The sequence below is a fragment of the Saccopteryx leptura genome, chromosome 7 (genome assembly GCF_036850995.1).
Source record: "Saccopteryx leptura isolate mSacLep1 chromosome 7, mSacLep1_pri_phased_curated, whole genome shotgun sequence".
NCBI lineage: Eukaryota > Metazoa > Chordata > Mammalia > Chiroptera > Emballonuridae > Saccopteryx > Saccopteryx leptura.
This window is the reverse complement of record NC_089509.1, coordinates 47,813,734-47,829,281: the sequence shown is the minus strand read 5'-3', so window position 1 is coordinate 47,829,281 and position 15,548 is coordinate 47,813,734.

Below are 15,548 nucleotides of genomic sequence, written 5' to 3'. Positions count from 1 at the left end.
AAGCTTTTCAGTATAAATTTGAAAATTAAATGACTGTGATCTTTACCTTGAAAGGATTAACTAAGCAAAACTTGTGTCTTCAAACTTACAATCTTATAATTTTTCAATAATGGGGGAAAAATTGGCTGATACTTAGATCACCTTTGCTATTTCTTTCTGATTGATATTTGGGAAACGTTTATGTAGAAACTATTTATCAGCTAATCATATCATACAGATAGTAATTTTGTTTTTGTTTATTGTGGGTAGTAAATTAATACCAATATCAGAGTTAGGACAAGTTCTCTTTATTAACTCCATTGATTTCATTTATTCACACACACTCTCTATTTCAAGAAAGTATGTGACTAGTGTATTAACTATATTTTGTTTTTTTCTGTATTCTTGATGACCTGGCCTCTGGGGCCTGTTTGACTAGAAAGAGACTGCCTCTCCCATGATGAGCCAATTCTTGGAGAGCAAATGACTCAGCAGGGAATGTGCTCTGCCTAGGTGAACTATCCAATCCAGAGCCCATACTCTCAACTACTTCCTCTCTCTGGCTCTTACAGACCAAGAGGCAGTATTCTTCTTCCCCAGGGCCAGATACCAGACAACTAGAGATAGCCTCTATGCCCCAAAGCCTGCTGATATCATTCAAACGAACCAATTTCAACTCTCTTTACCTTGCCTTTCCCATGGAAAGTAAACTACAGGCTCTTTCCCATGCCTTCCCCTTGATTGTTCTGCTTCCCAAGTGGCTCTGGTGCTTCCCCGTGTGGCCCTGCGTGACATGGTGTGTCGCCTTGTCTTGGACATTGTAACAAATTGCTTTTTAAAATGCCAGTCATCTCCTGATCTTCATCATGCCAGAATAATAACAAAACCTACATTTTAAAACAGTTGATTCTTCATTATTGTCTGTGCTAACTCAAAGGAAATATGCAATAAATATTTTAGAGATTGATAATTGACTCCAAGTTAGTTCATCTGTTGGCTGTGTGACACTGAGCAAAATAATATGACTTTTATGAATCTTAGTTCTCCTTTTGCAAAATGGGAATATTCCCTACTAGAAAATCAATTAGTCTCTTTATATTTGTTCTCTGCTTTTGAAAAATATAACACTTTAAGTTTATACTAAATTATAGCCATGGTTTTAACTTCCCATTGGGAAATATAGATTACCTTCTTTATCTGGTACTTGTCAAAAAATTTAAAGTTGTACATAATGAGGAAGGAGGTGCAGGCCCCCCTTTTCTGAGAAGGAAGAAACAAGAAGAATGTAAGGGAAGGAAGCCTACAGGGCAACTGAGTCAGCCAGTTATAGATGAACTACTTCCTGTAGTTCTCTGAAAGGGTGCCTGGGGCCACTTGCTACACAAAGCAAAGAAGATAGGATTTACCTGAAAATCCCTTCCACTTTTCTTGGTCCTGCTGTTAAGAGACAATGTTTACATACCTTAATTTAAAAATCCCAACACTTATTCTCTTACTCACCCTCCCATTCTGAAGTCATGAGAATGTCCTATACCTCTAGACCAGTGGTCTCCAACACCCGGGCCACAGACCAGTACTGGTCCGTGGGCCATTTGGTACCAGTCCGCAGAGAAAGAATAAATAACTTACATTATTTCCATTTTATTTATATTTAAGTCTGAACGATGTTTTATTTTTAAAAAATGACCAGATTCTGGCCTGACCTGTGGTGGTGTAGTGGGATAAAGCGTTGACCTGGAAAGCTGAGGTCGCCTGTTCGATACCCTGGGCTTGCCTGGTCAAGGCACATATGAGAGTTGATGCTTCCTGCTCGTCCCCTTTCTCTCTCTCTCTCTCTCTCTCCTCTCTGAAAATTGAATAAATAAAATCTTTTTTTTTTCTTTTCTTTTTTTCTTTTTTTACAGAGACAGAGAGAAGTATAGATAGGGACAGACAGTAACGGAGAGATGAGAAGCATCAATCATTAGTTTTTCATTGCGCATTGCACACCTTAGTTGTTCATTGATTGCTTTCTCATATGTGCCTTGACCACGGGTCTTCAGCAGACTGAGTAACCCCTGGCTCGAGCCAAGCTGGTGAGCTTTTTGCTCAAACCAGATGAGCCTGCTCTCAAGCTGGCAACCTCGGGGTCTCGACCCTGGGTCCTCGGCAGCCCAGTCAGATGCTCAATCCACTGCACCACCACCTGGTCAGGCGAATAAATAAAATCTTTAAAAAAAAAAAGACCAGGCCCTGGCTGGTTGGTTCAGCGGTAGAGCGTCGGCCTGGCGTGCAGGAGTCCCGGGTTCAATTCCCGGCCAGGGCACACAGGAGAGGCACCCATCTGCTTCTCCACCCCTCCCCCTCTCCTTCCTCTCTGTCTCTCTCTTCCCCTCCTGCAGCGAGGCTCCACTGGAGCAAAGATGGCCCGGGCGCTGGGGATGGCTCTGTGGCCTCTGCCTCAGGCGCTAGAATGGCTCTGGACACAACAGAGCAACGCCCCAGATGGGCAGAGCATCGCCCCCTGGTGGGAATGCTGGATGGATCCTGGTCGGGCACATGCGGGAGTCTGTCTGACTGCCTCCCCGTTTCCAGCTTCGGAAAAAAGAAAAAAAAAATGACCAGATTCCCTCTATTACATCCCTTCAAGACTCACTCTTGACTCTTGTCGTGGTCACGTGATACATTTATCCGTCCCACCCTAAAGGCCGGTCCGTGAAAATATTTTCTGACATTAAACCGGTCCGTGGCCCAAAAAAGGTTGGGGACCACTGCTCTAGACAAAGGGATCACGAACCCCTTGCATGAAAACCTTCATTCTCTAAAAAATATATAAGATGTAAGAAATCTAACTTTGGGGAGCACGTGCGTGGTTGCCTCTTTTGGGGGTCATGCTGCTCCACTGGCTAAATAAATCCTACTTCCTTTATCAAGTTGTCTGGGCGTTTTTGTCCTTCTTTGATTCCTGCAATAATAATTGTAATTTTACTTACTTAAAATCAGGCCGTCCAGTTTGACATAGTTGAGATTTTTTAGTAAAAACTCCACAAGGTGGCAGCAGAGGCAACATCAGTAGAAGCAGGTCAGTACAGAGGAACCTAAGGAAGAAAGCAAGAAAAGGCTTTCCCACATAGTAACGTTCTGAGAATAGAGTGAACTCACAGGAACGTCTAGGACCCGACCTGGACTGCTTCTGTTAGCTGGCCACTCTGAGAAGACACCGTGTGGTTAAGGTTTCAGGTAATATAATGAGCCACAGGCAGTGCTTGCCCTCCCTTCCCCAGCGAGATTCTGGGTTAGCACACAGAATTCATTTTGTGAGGAAGTTCAGGTGTTCTCTATAGTTCACTGTGGTTTTCCACAAATATTAAATGTGAATATTATTCCTAATTTCTAAATAACAGCATGAAGCAGACATATGTGTATATAAGCAGTCTATTCCTAAAAAAGAAAACGTCTGTAAAATTAAATTTCATTCAGTTCATGCTTACAGCCTTATTTTTATCTATTAAAATCATAATTCTTCATCTTGAAATATTTTAAAGTAGATCATTTATAATGGTAAAGTAATTTATACTATGCTATAATTAAAAAAAAAAAGTTCCCTCATAATAAAATATGCTTCTCTTGATGTTTTTACTGCACTTTAGGGAGAAAAAAAAATCAATGAAATGACCACCTGTACTAAATAAGTTTTAAAATTTTGTACCAGTTCTAAGAGTTGGGAAAGACTATGAAAGCTTCCCCACAGCTGTTAAATCTATACACCCTCAACACAAATATGCAAATATGCATGCAGATGTGGAAATGCAACACAAATATACATGCATTCTAATTAAAAACTCAGAGGAGAAAAATTTAATTATTTTAGGACTAATCGAGATACATCTTATAAAATATTTTTAAGTAGCTTAACCAGGTGGTGATACAGTGGATAGAGCATCGGACTGGGGTGCAGAGGATCCAGGTTCGAGACCCTGAGGTCGCCAGCTTAAGCATGGGCTCATCTGGTTTGAGCAAAAGCCCACCAGCTTGAACCCAAGGTCACTGGCTCCAGCAAGGGGTTACTCGGTCTGTTGAAGGCCCGCGGTCAAGGCACGTATGAGAAAGCAATCAATGAACAACTAAGGTGTCGCAATGAAAACTAATGATTGATGCTTCTCATCTCTCTCCGTTCCTGTCTGTCTGTCCCTGTCTATCCCTCTCTCTGACTCACTGTCTCTGTAAAAAATAAATAAATAAAAATTTTAAAAAACATATTTTTAAGTATTATACATTTTTTTTTTTATTTTATGTTTTACAGGGACAGAGAGAGAGTCAGAGAGAGGGATAGATAGAGACAGACAGACAGGAACAAAGAGAGATGAGAAGCATCAATCATTAGTTTTCGTTGCGACACCTTAGTTGTTCATTGATTGCTTTCTCATATGTGCCTTGACCACGGGCCTTCAGCAGACTGAGTAACCCCTTGCTCCTTGCTCGAGCCAACGACCTTGAGTCCAAGCTGGTGAGCTTCTTCTTTTTTTTTTTTTTGCTCAAGCCAGATGAGCCCGCGCTCAAGATGGCAACCTCGGTCTTGAACCTTGGTCCTCCGCATCCCAGTCCAATGCTCTATCCACTGTACCACCACCTGGTCAGTAGTATTATACATTTTAAATTTATTTAAATTTAATAAATTTACCTGGGCTTGCCCAGTCAAGGGACATACTGGAAGCATGGGAAGCCAGTAGCCAGGACCACTATCACAGCCGCCTGGCTCATGCAGGTTCGCATTTGATTCAGATAGTTGGTAATGAAACAATGGAGCCAAGAACTGGTGGGCCATTAGCTTTAATCCTAGCTTGTACCTGGTGTGACAGTAAAAACACATACTGGGCTCCAAAACCCACTCATTCAGTTCTCACAAAGCTACTGACTTATCTGAGTTTCCTAGAATCAAAGGTTTCTAGCTCACCAGACTTATTCATTTCTGTTCCCCATCTCCTTCTCTCTGCTCTCCTTTCTCTGCTCTCTCCTCTAAGCTCAGGAACTGAGAGAGAGCAAGCTCCTGGTCTGCCCCACTTTATAGTGTAGAAACCAAAACCTTTAATACAATATACAAACAAGGAAGTCTCTGATACAAAGTCACTTATCTGAGGCATAATGGGATTCCTCATGAGAGTGCACCACCCCACATCAAAAAGGGTGGGAAAGGCTTAGTATTAAAACTAAGCCGTAAGGCTTAGGCTATAAGAATCCTGCCTGCCCACAGCCCACCCCCAACACACATTAATATAATCACGCCCATCCCCAAGCAAGAAGGGCAACTAATATAATCACCTGGGCGACGGGCTTCCACGTGGGCAGTGCCATCTTTAGCAAAGTGATCATAATATATTTTATCTGCCCAACAAAGCAACTACTACAAGTTGATGCTTTCTACTTCTACCCCCTCTTTCTCTAAAAATAAAAAAGAAAGGTGGAAAATGCAAAAAAAAGGCTAAGAATTAAATAAATAAATAAATAAATTTAAATTACAAAATTTAGTGTAATATTTTTTGATATAATTGGCAGCCTCAATAAATCAATCAGTCTGTCATCCTTTTATTCTTTTTCTGATTGTACTCATGCATTCTTTCATTTATAACAGTAACACATATTAAAACTGAAGTCCCTTTCCTTCTCTCAGCAATATGGTGTACTGTTTCCAGAATTTGTCCAGCTCTTCTAATATTTATTTGATCCTATGAGAAACTGATGGGGTAAAGGTAGCTGCCAAGCCAGACCTCATATTGCAACTGGTTGAAGCTATATATGTGTGAGATAGTCTGAGAAGGTTCTGGTATAGTATTTCTATTTTTGTAAGAATTCTTTATACATGATGCTCTGACAAAACATAAAGCCATTAAAAGTCTATCTGCTCTCTTTGGAGTAGAGGTGAGGCCCAGAGCCTCCTAACCCATTGAGCCTTTCTGCATCACCCTCTAAGCAGGTATCACCGAGACACATTAAATTTCCTCAAAGTACAGTTAGAATATTAGTCACCTAAAGTATAATAAACTTGCAATAACAGTGACTATGCAGTTGAGCTTACTTTTGTATGTGATAGGGTTGCATGATTCTATCAGTATGGAATATGAATTTCCTGATCATCTTCCTAACTTCTCTTTTTATGGTTGGTAAAGTGTAAGAAATGCCATTTATTTACTGTGAGCAAGGCAGCTTTTTGCATAATATAAGGATTCTTTCTCTATGCTAAACCATAGGGTGGAGATCAAGGATCAAAGTAACAGTGAGGCACAAGATAAGAAAAAATTCTTCCAGTCTCTCAGATTCATATTTCCCTGTTACTTTTTCTTTTTACACACATTGTGTGACCTTTTCAGTTGAATTCATTTGTGATACAGTTTTTTTCAAATAGAAGTTAGAGATTTACACTCTAAAGTGAGCAAGTGTTAGCTAGGTAGGTACCCAGATATTAAGGGAAGGAAGCAAGAGGGAATCAGACATTGAGGAACTTGCTTACTTCACTGAGAATTTGCAGTTCCAGACACTCCCTGGAATTACAGCCATTACTGGCTAAATGAGTGAACACTTCCTCCCTCTCCCCAGTCCCAGTAAAGAGGAAGAACTAGTTTTTCAGTCTCCTGAGGCTACAGCCAATCTATCACCAGACTATGAGGGGGAGGGGGATTCTGTGGTTTCACTTTAAGGCATGCGCAGTAGAAGCCAAGATGGTGGCCATAGAGGCCTGTCAGTCAGTCTAGCCTTGAAAAGGGGTCTAACTGGTTAGTGGGAGGAACCAATGCAAGCCCTGAAAGATAAAGAAACTGATTGGTTTAGAGAAAAGCGACTTCTTCTCAGACCACAAATATTAACAGGGGCCTAACAAAGAACTGGCGCTTCCCCTACTCTTCCTGCTTGGGAAAGTGCACTTGCAGGTTGGCTCAGAGTTCTCCCAGCAGCCATGCAGCTCTAATGGCAGCAGCACAAGCTCGAAGTGGGGCGAGATGAAGACAGAGACAAACTGGAACCATGGCACAGAATATCGACACAGAATGTCTTGACTTTTTCTTTGGCAGGATGGTCAGAGATGAGACATTAGTAACCTGTGAACAGCCTTCTATTTCAACCCCGAATAAATCTAACTGCAAAAGCATCATTCCTTTCATATGTTGAAGCCTGTAGAATGCTTTCTCTGCTACTTTATAAAAAACACCATTTTCACTGTCAACATAAGTTGTTACTGTCGTGGTTTGTTTTTTTTTTATGATGCATAATATGTTTCATTTGTTCTAAACAAATATCTAACAATGCCCAGGCCAATAGATTTGGCAGATAAATGTTCCAAACTCCATCATTTTTATCAATTGCTGAAAATGTATGTTCATTTATATCATAGCTTTAACTATGAATGATTCAGGAATATGTTTACAAAGCACAATTGAGTTTTCCTAAAATTTTCTGGTTAGAGCAAGAAATTATTCACCTACTTCCTAAAATTTATGTTCTAACCCCCAAATCATTAGTTTTGGTGTTTTCATGGTCATCAGTGGATATGTGCAGAATAGCAAAAATTTGATTCATCTGATGTATGTTCCCAGCTAAGGTTGAACAAGGCAACGCTACAGCTTTTTGTTTTAGCTCTCATACTGTAACCCTGTGTCCTTTTCATGATATGTTTGCTGCCAATTTTTTAAATTTACATTTTTGTGCTTTTTTTTGTGTGACTTCACTGTTTAAAAGTGATATTTCTGAAGAGTTATTTAATGTTTCTAAACACAGCAAAACTGCAGTGTGTCTCACAGGGACAATATTAGGTAATCTTCATTCAGGTAGGTATGCCATGTTATAGTATTATTAACCATGAGTTCAATAAGGTGTCTTAAAACAGAAATACAAAAGCAAGGTTATGCATTAATCAGCTTTAGAAACATTGTGATGAGAGGCTCATAGGAACCTAATTCTGTATTTCTTCAGGAGTTGTGGCTCAGTATTCTCCAAGTCAGTGCTCACTACGACTTGTAGAACATAATAACTGCTGTGGACAATGAGATTCAACTGTACTCTGAGTTGGTCCTAGGTTAGTGAAGGCCCTTATTTCTAGTTCTCAACTCTGGTTGAAGAGTGAAATCACAAGTGGATTTGAAGGGAAAAAGAACTGACACTAAAGTTCCAATTATGAAGATTTTGATGCAATGGATCCTTGTATGCATTTTCCACATGAGTCTAATATGCAGCTAGACTTGAGATCATTTCCTAGCTCACTTTGCTGCCACAACAAGGAATTGAATGATTGCCTTAGTACCTCTTTTGGGGATACTCTTCAGGGTAATGAGTGTGCTCAAATAGGGAAACCACCTGGAAAAAGAGGTTTCTAGCTTTCCTTGGGTCATCTTTATATTTTAATGTTTAAATATATGTCAGTTCCTGTGACAAGCACTGAATTACTATTAGAAATCAGATTTTTAAAATGTTTTGGATAGATAGCACTTTATTTCAAGGGAGGTAGGTACACCCCAGTGAAAAATTCTGCTTGAGGTCTCCTGGGACATTTTTTCCCCTCACTGTTGGGAGGAGGTAAATGGGGAAAATGCTATACTCCCACCCCTACAACCAACATTTAACTTTTAAAGTTGGAGTAGAAATTATGTTTGGAAATGTTGTAGCCATTATGCAACCGTGAGAGAAAAGCCAAGAAAATTCTAGGACATGTCTCCTAGTTCTGACCTCAATCATTGGCTCTTCTTGAGAGAGAAATCAATCCCTCTGCCTGGGCCACAGTTAGTCGGGCATTCTTTTTTTTTTTTTTTCCTGAAGTTGGAAACGGGAAGGCAGTCAGACAGACTCCCGCATGCGCCCAACCGGGATCCACTCGGCATGCCCACCAGGGGGCGATGCTCTGCCCATCTGGGGCGTCGCTCTGTTGCGTCCAGAGCCATTCTAGCGCCTGAGGCAGAGGCCACAGAGCCATCCCCAGCACCCAGGCCATCTTTGCTCCAATGGAGCCTCGTTGCGGGAGGGGAAGAGAGAGACAGAGAGGAAGGAGAGGGGGAGGGGTGGAGAAGCAGATGGGCGCTTCTCCTGTGTGCTCTGGCCGGGAATCGAACCCAGGACTCCTGCACGCCAGGCCGACGCTCTACCACTGAGCCAACCGGACAGGGCCTAGTCGGGCATTCTTTGCTTGCAACTAAAAGCATGTTCACTGGAAGGGCCCTTCCCATCCCACTGAGCATGGTAAATGGCATAGTTCTTAAAAGGGCTGAAGATTCTTGAAGGGTTTCTGCTCTCCTAGTCTCCCTTGGATGGAATTCTCAGTCCTAGCTCCCTATCCCACTTCCTTCAGATTCCCTTTCTTTCTGTGCCTCTCTGCTTCCCCACATGGGACCACTGCCTCCCCTCCTTTATTAATCCAAGCATCATAACACTAGCCTGTTATATTGGCAGATTTTTATGAAGGATCTGCAGCTAAGAAGGGTCAGTGTTAAAAGTGCAATACAGGAATGAACTTGCTATTTGATACTAGGCATTGCTGCCCAAATATCCTGATCATTGTGCTATAGGGATGCTCTCACAGGTTCTTCCTCCCCTTGCATGCTAACATAATCCCCTGTGAAGAACTCTTCCTTGGAGATTTCATCTTCACAGTTGGAACCATCTCAGCTCACTCTCTGTTGAAGAACTGTGGAATGTGTGTATGCATGCACACACGTGCATACTCACATATATCAACATAATATAGTATTCATAGAAAACATTTTTTTTTTATTTTATTTTTTTAAATTTATTCATTTTAGAGAGGAGAGGGAGAGAGAGAGAGAGAGGAGAGACAGAGAGAGAGAAGGGGGGAGGAGCTGGAAGCATCAACTCCCATATGTGCCTTGACCAGGCAAGCCCAGGGTTTCGAACCGGCGACCTCAGCATTTCCAGGTCGACACTTTATCCACTGCGCCACCACAGGTCAGGCTCATAGGAAACATTTAAAACATTAAAAATGTCTATCTGTGGGTGATGGGATTATAAGTAATTCACAAAGCTTATTCAGTATTTTATAATATCCTGCCTGAAATTTCTACAGTGAACATAAACTATTTTTAAAATAAAAAGTAAATTTTATTAAAATATTCAATTCAAGAACATGTCTAGACAACATGTCTGACAATAGAGTATGAAATACATTTAGGTTCATGTGTTTACTTAGTATACTGACATTTGTTGCAAAACAAGAGCAATGCTAGTGACTTGGCATGTTCTAGTACTTTTAAGATCTAAGTGCTGAATTGCCCATTTCTTTCCAGAGTTCTCTCTTCTTTGCTCTACATATCTCTTCCACTATTGGTAATGTTGATCTTCAAATTCATCACAATCTCTAGCCCTTTGGAGGCTCTCTAGAGTTGTGGTCTTCATGTACTTTTTTCTTGATCCCTATCAGTAAAAATATTTGAACATGAACCTTAATAAATGTATATCTACTTATTTAGAAAACCTTTACATATACAGGGGGTCCTCGGGTTATGACAGTGTCGACATACAACGTTTAAAGTTTACGATGCTCACTCACATGGAGAGGAGTTGTCTGCTGAGGACCTCATTCAGCTGGAGAAGCAGCTGATTGAAGAGGAAGAGGTAGAAACCCCAGAACCCAAGAAACTTACTACCAAGGGTTCAGCAGAAGGTTTTTCTATGGTAGAGGATGAGTTGGCAAAATTTCAGGCTGAGGATCCCAGCAATGACAGATTCAGTAAGGTCTACAGAGCTGTTATGAATGCCTTGCAATGCTGTAGGCAGATTTTGGAAGAGCAGAAGTCATCAACCTTTCAGACTAACCTGAAACAATTCTTTAAGAAGGTAAAGAGGCTCACAACAGATCCTTTACCCTCTACATCAACTACTTCTCGAGATGAAACACCTGTAGTTCAGGTAGAATCATCTGCAGCACCTCCTGTATGTTTCTTAAGCCAGTGGTCCCCAATCCCTAGGCTGCGGACTGGTACTGGTCCATGGGCCATTTGGTACTGGTCCACAGAGAAAGAATAAATAACTTACATTATTTCCGTTTTATTTATATTTAAGTCTGAACAATATTGTTCTTTTTTTTTAAATGACCAGATTCCCTCCGTTACATTCATCTAAAACTCACTCTTGATGCTTGTCTCAGTCACATGATACATTTATCTGTCCCATCCTAAAGGCTGGTCTGTGAAAATATTTTCTGACATTGAACCGGTCCATGGCCCAAAAAAGGTTGGGGACCACTGCCTTAGGCAATCCTGATTCACCTGACCCAGTATCTCCAGCACCTTCTTCAGGTTCTCCTGCCTCTTCAATATCCTCCTCCTAATAGGTCAATCTCTCCTACCCTACAATGTCCCTCCCAGTGTGCAAGTCAACCACAGGTGCCAGGGTCCAGCCCCGGGGGGAATCCAGGGGTCCCACAGGAAGAGGCAGCATTGGCGCGAAGTGAGTGAGAGAGCCGAATTCTTTTTTAGCATTCACTGCCAGCCATCTCTGCCAATGACTAGTCTAGCTTTATTTTTATACACACACACTAAGTTACAATCACATGGTATTCAGAATACATTGATTAATAATTGTTTTTGTTTCACTATGGTTACATATTTCTAGGCAACAGTTAATTCATTTCTATAAGCTATAAATCAGGTGGTAAGTCATTCTAAGTATAGTTATACAATAACTTGAGTAGCAATAACAATATTGGCGCAAACTTCTAAAAGGTCAGTATTGATTAATAACTCTATTTTATCTAAGGGTCTATTGTCTAGTCATATTTTATTTATCTACTATATTCATATACTAGTTAAGTTCTAACTTTATTTTTCTCAGACTGTTCCACCACCTGCAGGTCAGGTATGCAAGAAGAAAGGAAAGTTTCTCTACTCTACCACATGAAAAGGCTAGGGAGGTAAAGTGATGAATTAAGTGAAGGCTGAAAGGTACTTCTGTGTATAGTTACTGTTTCCTACCTATTCATAAGTCACAATCTATTTTTTCTAACATGATTAATAGGAAGGAATTCTCCTATAGACTTAATCCTTTTTAAGTGATGTCATAGCCAGCCTCTTATGTCTATGAGCCCAGGCAAAGGGGCTTATAGGCTTTTCTGTGGAACTCACCCTCTGTCTCATTTCCAAAGAAATTACTACGAATCTACAGGGAAAGCATGGTGCTATTATCCCTGTGCCATAAATGATAGCACACACACCCAGAAAAGGGGGGATAAAAGGCCAAATTAATTCAAAAAGTTAAAGGGGGAAGTATCATTGTGCCTTTTTTTCTGCTGTGACTGTGTCAACCAGCAGCCTTAGATTGGCTCTGATACACAGGAATAAAGGTAAGAAATTTTTTTTACACTCATTTATTTTTATTTTTTTCTGTTACTACAGTACAGTGTAGAGTACAGTATATTTATGCCCTTTTCCTTTTTCTGTGGCTGACTTGTGTTTTTATGTTCTAGATTATGATTTTACAACTGTGTTAGGATAATAAGTAAGTGACTTAGGCTAGGGTGTGTTTCAATTAATACCAAAATTCGGGTTATGTCACTGTCATAGGAATGAAACTGTGTCGTAACCCAAAGACCCCCTGTACAACTACAGTAACATCATAAAATACAAATAAAAATTTAAAAAGATCAGATGAAGATGAAAAAATTTTCAGTGTAATTGATATAATTTAGTGTATTAAAAATAAAAATATTTTAATTGAAAGTGCTTTGATATTTTTAAAAAATCTTAATTCAAGTCTTTATGATTTAATAATTCAAAAGTTAGGTTCAATTTATCCCAATATTTGATCTCAATAACCTCTTCTATAGTACTCCTACTCCTACTTCAAAACTTTGTCCATTACAACCTTGGCCAGATAGCTCAGAGGGCATCATTTCAAAATACCCAGCTTGCAGGTTCAATCTCCAGTCAGGGCACATACAGAAACAGATCAATGTTTCTCTCTCTCTCTCTGTCTTTCTCTCTCTACTTTCCACTCTCTGTAAAATCAATAAATAACTTATATGTATAAAGAAACTTTGGCAGAAGTGAAATAAAATTTTTAATCAACTCAATGATGTAGGTGCTAAGAATTAGAATAGTCACCCGTCCATCAGAATGAACACAGATTGAGAAAGCTAACTGCAACGTGTCTACCCGCTAAATGTCAACAACGATTCCAAAAGGCCGTGGCACTCTCATTATGTCTAATGGAAGTTTGTTCTTAAGCGTTTTTTTTGGTTATTGTTTTTCTTTTATTATAGTTACCTGTTTATTAAAGGATATATTAAAGGACACAAATGAACAGCCAGAAAAAGAAATAGATAAGATGAGACTGTCTGGAAGGATCCCAAGTGCAGGAGCTTCAGCCCTATGGAGCTGGGCTGTGTTACCCTGCCCATATGTGAATGTACTGCATTAATAAGGTGGCAATCATCCTTTTTAGGGAGGACAGTCCTTTTGTAAGTTTTGTTCTCCCTTGAAAAGTGTCCTCCTACATGTCCTCCTTTTTGATATTGGAAGACTAACTGTAAATGTCCGTATTCGATCAATGCAGAGTTGGTCCATTGCGTGTGATGTGATGTATTTGTATCTAAATGAGTACTTTTTTCTTACAATTATTATTAAAAATTGATAGGCATGTAAGCATAATTACAGTATAAAATATTACAAATGTTTTATTATGCACTTATCATATTATAGTGTATTATTGTTGCAATGAATAAAATGTTTCTTTTATTTACAATATTGTTTTCTCCAATTTATTTTTGTCCTCCTTTTCATTGTAAAAATGTTGGTCACTTTAGTATTAACCAATCTGGAAGTTCTCTGAAAGCCACCCATACTACTGGGGTTTTGTGAAGGCTTCATCACATAAACATGATTAACTCTATTTCCAACTCCTCTTCCCTCTTCGGAGAATATGGGGTAGGGCTGAAAATTTCAAGCTTCTAATCATGGTCTGGTCTTTCTAGTGGTAAACCATCCAGCAGCCATCCAGGGAGGGCCCCATAGTCACTTCATTAGAAAAAGAGTTGCCCTTGGGGCTCTTATCATTTAAGAATTTATAAGGGTTTTAGGAGCTCTGTGACAGAAACTGGGGGCAGAGACCAATACATACATATTTTTTTCAATTATCTGCTTGGGTCAGAATTCAAAAATTGAACACACATGTACAACCATAAATCTGATCACAAAAGAACATTATCATCACCCCAGAGCGACACTGTACCCCTTCCAGTCTCTCTGATTTCTTTTTTTTAAATTGAATTTATTGGGGTGACATTGGTTAACAAACTTATACAGATTTCAGGTGCACAATTCTACAACACATCTTATGTACACCATATTTTGTATTCACCACCCCTAAGTCAAGTCTCCATCCATCACCATTTATCCCCCAGACCCTCATCCTTCCACCCTTGCAATCACCACACTGTTGTCCACGTCTATGAGTTTGTTCTCTCTCTCTCTTTTTTTTTGTCCTTTTTTTGCTCAATATTTCCATCCCCTCGCCCAGTCCCCCCACCATCCTGGACAGCTGTCAGCCTGCTCTCTGTGAGTCTGTCTCTATTTTGTTAAGCATTTATTTTGAAATAAAGTAAAAGAAGCACAGCCAGTCAATGCCCTTGAGGTAAAGGTACTGTTTTTATAAAAACATGTGCAAGTAACTGTTTCTGAGAAGACTTAAGTTATGGAGGAAGCATTTGGAAAAATGGACATTTGGGGAAATTTCTACTGATACCAGATATCTTTTTTTTTTTAGCCAAAACTATTAGTTATGTAGAAAAGCTTTTACATGTGCTCACTTAAAACCAGAACTCTAACTGAATTGGTGGAAGTAACTAAGAAATGTGTATTTTGATCTAGTAAACTTTTCCTGAATTACTTTTTTCTATTTTTGACCTATTTATATTTTTAGATACAAAGTTATGACAGCACCTTTTAACAAACTTTTCTGCTAAATCAACATATCAACTTCTGTTTCTTGCAAAAAGGGATACTATCTAGAAACTTAATTACATAGTTAGGTATTATGTAGTGTTTATGTCCATAACTAATTTATTTTCTCTATAAAGTACACATTCTTTGAGGGATAGTATCATCTCTTATTCATTGTTTGTATAAGAATGTTGACAGTCATACAGAGAAAATATAACATTCCAGGTCTGGTGCTAAGTGCTTTACAATCTATTTATATATTTTTAATAATCTTATGACACAGTACTGGTATCATCCTTATTTTATAACTGAAAATTTTGAGATGATTTTTACAAGATCATCCAGCAATTAATAAGCAGTGTGGAAAGATGAATGATGACATCCTGAACACAGAGTCTTTTTATTTATTTATTTTATTGTAGCCAGAGAGGAAAAGAGAGAGAGAAAGAGACAGGAACATCAATCCGTTCCTCTATGTGCCCTGACCAAGGATTGAACTGGCAACCACTGTGCTTCAGGACAATGCTCTAACCAACTGAGCTGTCTAGTCAGGGCCTGAACTCAAAGTCTTTATGAACAACCACAACTCTATAATGCTAAGCTAAGGGCATCTAACTTGAAATTACACTGAATACGCTCGCTCTTTACTGACACAATCAGTAA